Raw genomic sequence first — 4,772 nt, forward strand, 5'->3', positions numbered from 1 at the left:
AGCTCCCAACATCGTCAGGGTTAAAAGCCAGTCATCAGAAACACCTTAAATAAGGTTAGGAGCCGGGTGCAAACGCTAGCCAACCTTATTTAATGTGTTTCCGATGACTGGCTTTTAACCCTGACGATGTTGGGAGCTCCCAACGAAAGCTTGGTTTTATTAAAGTATTTTCTTACTTGAATCCTCCTGGTGATCGTAAGTTATTTATTTTACAACACTTACGGTATGTATCTATATTTGTGATGACTCACACATTTCAGTTAACAAACAGAACAATCTCTTTAATCATCAGAATAATGTATATAAATAATCCAGAAAAGTAGATTCTCTTAAAAAAACAGGATATTGTTTTATATTTTTGCATCATCACAGTATGATTTCCATCTGTTTCGTTTGCAGTATTCTAAATACCAACCTAAGTACAAATCTGGAAAGACAAGTGCAAAGGACAAATTTGGAACTGAGTGGTTATGATATAGTATAGTAAAACTATCCATCATGCCCTACACAAGGTTGAATCTGGATAGGATATTCACAATTGGAATGTTTTGCTTTTCAATTTGGCCCAGCTCTTTGAAGAGGGTTTCTTCACTTTGGCATGCCGCCTGGAGAATTTTGGAAATCAAAATCCACATATCTTAAAATTATTAAGATTGAAGAACACTGGCTCAGATGTTTGGGCCATGGATAGCCTTTTAATAACACCGTGGATTGTTTATTTTCTTATTCATTCTAGAATGCTAGACCCTCCAAAGGAGACCTCTTTTAGATGGCAATATATCATTCCATATAACAGTATTAATCACTGCCTTTTTGGACTATCTTATTATTGTGGAGTAAAATACATAAGGCTTACATGGATAAAGGCTATTCTAGTCAATCTTCATGCTATTGTACAATAAAAAGTGTCTTCCTGGATATGACTCAATGCTCACCTTCATTGGATCAAAGGCTCTCAACTAATACCCTGTTTTCCCGAAAATAAGGCCTACCCCGAAAATAAGTCCTAGCTTGATTTTGGGGATGGGCCTAATATAAGCCCTACCCCCAAAATAAGCCCTAGTTTGGGGGCGAGGCACGCACCTAACAATCAAGCTAGGGCAGGGATGGGGGGTGGAGCTGCCCCACACACCCCGCACCCACTTACCTGGCAGCCAGGCCTCTCCTCACTGGCCCGTTTCTGCGGCGTCTTCTGCAGCCAGGCCTGCATTTCTCAGTCACAGGCCTTTCTGGAAGGCCACTGCAGCCGAGAACTGAGCTATGGATTCAATCCATAGCTCAGTTCTGCAAGACCTATGCCAGGGTAGGCAACCTTGGCTCTTTTATGACTCGTGGACTTCAACTCCCAGAATTCCTGACCCAGCATGGCTGGCTCAGGAATTCTGGGAGTTGAAGTCCACAAGTCATAAAAGAGCCAAGGTTGCCTACCCCTGACCTATGCAGCCGAGAACTGAACTATGAATTGAATCCATAGCTCGGTACTCGGCTGCAGAGGCCTTCCGGAAAGGCCTGACTACGAAATGCAGGCCGGAATGCAGCTGCAGAATGAAGCTGCTCCTTCGGTCAGAAGAAGTGGACCGGCTGGGCTGGGCTGTCGGTGCCAGACATGAGTATAAAAGACACCTCCCAAAAATAAGACCTCTTTTGGAGGCAAAAAAAAAAAAATTAAGACCCGGTCTTATTTTCGGGGAAACGCAGGTATATTTTTTTCCATATGGTCTAATTATAAAAAATGTGCTACAAAAAAAAATGCCATTCTTACCTACACCTGTTATGTTAACCCAGCCAAATCTGCCATATGTTTACAAAGCTGCCTGAATTAATGCCAATTTCGGCAAAAAAGAATAGAGGCTGGAGTGCCCACATTTTAAAAAAATCGAGGAAAGCGAGGAACCAGCCCCAAAGTGAGAAAAGAGAAAAGCAGCACCTGTTGAACGAAGACATTGTTGAGGTGACTGGCTAGCCTTCGTGCAAACAGCTCACGCAGGTCGCCGAATCGCTGCTGCTGCTGACTGATCGCATAAAGCAATTCATGTCCTAAGATCAGAAAACGGAGAGAGGCTTTGAAACCATAAACATTACAGGTGTGTCACTCTGTGAGGGAGATGGGCAATTTCAAAATGTGATATATAAATAAAATAATTCAGGAGAAGTGGAGTCCATCAGTCTCCTCTATTGCCAAGTCTACAGGCAACCTGCAGAACTGTTAATTGCTCTCCTTCTAAATAATATTATTGGTTTTGCCCTCCAAAAAATTAATTAATTAATTAATTAATTAATTAATTAATTAATTAATTAATTAATTAATTAATTAATTAATACCATTTATTTATACTATTTATATGTGACCATTCCTATACATCGCAGATACAACTCTAGAAGGCTAACAATATATGCGCTACAGTACAAAAGCATGAAAACCTCCAACGGTCACCGAGAACAAACACAACAAACATTCAACAATGCTAACATCTCACAGGCCCTTTAATCTCCCAACCCCATGTTCTGGAGCACATGCAGGTCTTCAGTACTTTGTGAAAGGCTAGCAGGGTCAGGCCAAACCTACTCTTGGAGGAAAGAAAAGGCCCACTGGTCTTCAAGGGCAAACTTACACATACGTCAGCTCTCCTAGGAGGCCGGACAAGACCAGGACATCAACTCCACAGAAAGGCTGAGAGTGAGAATAATTAATCAGTGGAATGGCTTATCTCCAGAAGTTAAGGGTGCTCCATCCCTGGAGGTTTCAAGGACAGACTGGACAGCCATTTGTCCAAAATGGTATAGGACAGGGCTTTTCAACCGGTGGTATGTGTACCACTGGTGGTACATTGGCACCTGGCAGGTGGTACGTGACCCTGCCTAGCCTGGACAAGGGTAGCTGGGGGAGGGAACGAACCAAAGTGGTGCAGCACAGGACTTGCCGTGAGAGAGTCCTCAAGAGCTGCAGGACGGCTGGGGCAAGACAACCCCAGAAGAGAAAGGAGGAGGAGGGCGGAGACAGGAGAGGCTATAAAAGGAGGCAGTTTTGGCGGGAGACGGAAAGAGGGAGAGAGAGAGAAAAAAGATTTGGAGAAAGAGTCAGAAGAGAAAGGGCTTTTCTCAGAGAAGTGGTGTGAGAGGCAAAGAGGAAAGGCTTTTGGGGAGGTGTGTGTGTGAGAGAGAGGAGAGGGAGAGAGGATGCAGGGCCGACCAGCCACCTGACCATCAAGGTAGTGGTGCATATTAATAAATATTGAGAAATTCATCATACATTTGTCAGTGTAAAGGGAAAGTGATTCAGCAAAGGAACCATCGCCGAAAAATTTACTTTTTTCTTTCTTTCTTTTTTTTTACAGTTTGTAACATTTGATTAGATTATAGAATAAAACACAAAAATACAAAAGCAAATAGTAGAACATAGTGAGGAGGAAAAAGGGAAAAAAGTGAGGGGGAGAAGGGAAAAAGAAAAGAAAAGGCATTGACTTCTGACTTCCTCTGTCGCAGTAGAAGGAAGCATTAACATTGAACCTCAACTTTTACTTTTCCATAATATTATTGTCAACGCTGCAAATACTGTATATTCTTGCTTTGACAATATGCAGAACTGTCTGGTATTTATATAGTTAAACCAGCAACTGGGAAAGAGGGAGGAGCATAAGGATAGCCCGGGAGAAAGAAACCGGAAGTAAATCACATCTTCCAAGTTGATTGGAAGATGTGAACCATGACCCTACAATAAGGGAGTGGGAAATGNTTATAAAACAATAAGTCTAGGAGATATTTTTTTTACGAATTTTACCAATTTTTTTTACTAATTGCTTTGGTACTCTAGCCCAGGGGTCCTCAACTTTGGCAACTTTAAGACCTGTGGACTTCAACTCCCAGAATTCCTCAGCCAGCTTTGCCAACTCTGGGAATTGAAGTCCACAAGTCTTAAAGTGGCCAAGGTTGAGGATCCCTGCTCTAGCCAATTCACCCATGCCAAAGTCTTGCACCAGTCCAGTGCCATATTGCAAAACCTTCACATATGTTTAATTTTACAACAATATTGCTCTGCCAAGCATGCCTACTTTGGCAAAAAATCACTAATGTGAAATCCATAGGTAATATCTTCTGCACAAAGGCCAGGTTTTTTTTTTGTTGTTTCTTTCTCAATTTCCCATCTGTAATTGCTACAGATATGCAAAAAGAAATGTTAAGCCTACTTAAAAGCAAGTATGCCTACCCCTGGCCTATACAGAGAAGCACCTTGCTGTTGTCTGATGCCCACCAGAGACAAGCCACCAGCCAAAGCAACTGACCAGTTTTGGTCACCACGATGTAAAAAAGATGTTGAGACTCTAGAAAGAGTACAGAGAAGAGCAACAAAGTTGATTAGGGGACTGGAGGCTAAAGCATATAAGGAACGGCTGATGGAATTGGGTATGTCTAGTTTAACAAAGAGAAGGACGAGGGGGGACATGATAGCAGTGTTCCAATATCTCAAGGGCTGCCACAAAGAAGAGGGAGTCAAGCTATTTTCCAAGGCGCCTGAAGGCAGGACAAGAAGCAACAGATGGAAACTAATCAAGGAGAGAAGTAACCTAGAACTAAAGAGAAACTTCCTGACAGTTAGAACAATTAACCAGTGGAACAACCTGCCTCCAGAAGCGGTGAATGCTCCAACACTGGAAGTTTTTAAGAAGAGACTGGACAGCCATTTGTCTGAAATGGTATAGGGTTTCCTGCCTGAGCAGGGGGTTGGACTAGATGACCTCCAAGGTCCCTTCCAACTGTATTATTATTATTATTAT

General features: G+C 42.3%; 1 protein-coding gene across 1 annotated transcript in view; it reads right to left on the minus strand.

The window, feature by feature from the left end:
- The window catches only part of EXOC1 (exocyst complex component 1), a 55,162-nt gene that overhangs the window by 23,012 nt on the left and 27,378 nt on the right, over positions 1-4,772 (minus strand). The gene's annotated exons all lie outside the window — the stretch shown is intronic.

Source organism: Protobothrops mucrosquamatus, unplaced genomic scaffold, assembly GCF_001527695.2.
Source record: "Protobothrops mucrosquamatus isolate PMUCROS unplaced genomic scaffold, P.Mucros_1.0 scaffold2066, whole genome shotgun sequence".
In the NCBI taxonomy this organism is placed as follows: Eukaryota; Metazoa; Chordata; class Lepidosauria; order Squamata; family Viperidae; genus Protobothrops; species Protobothrops mucrosquamatus.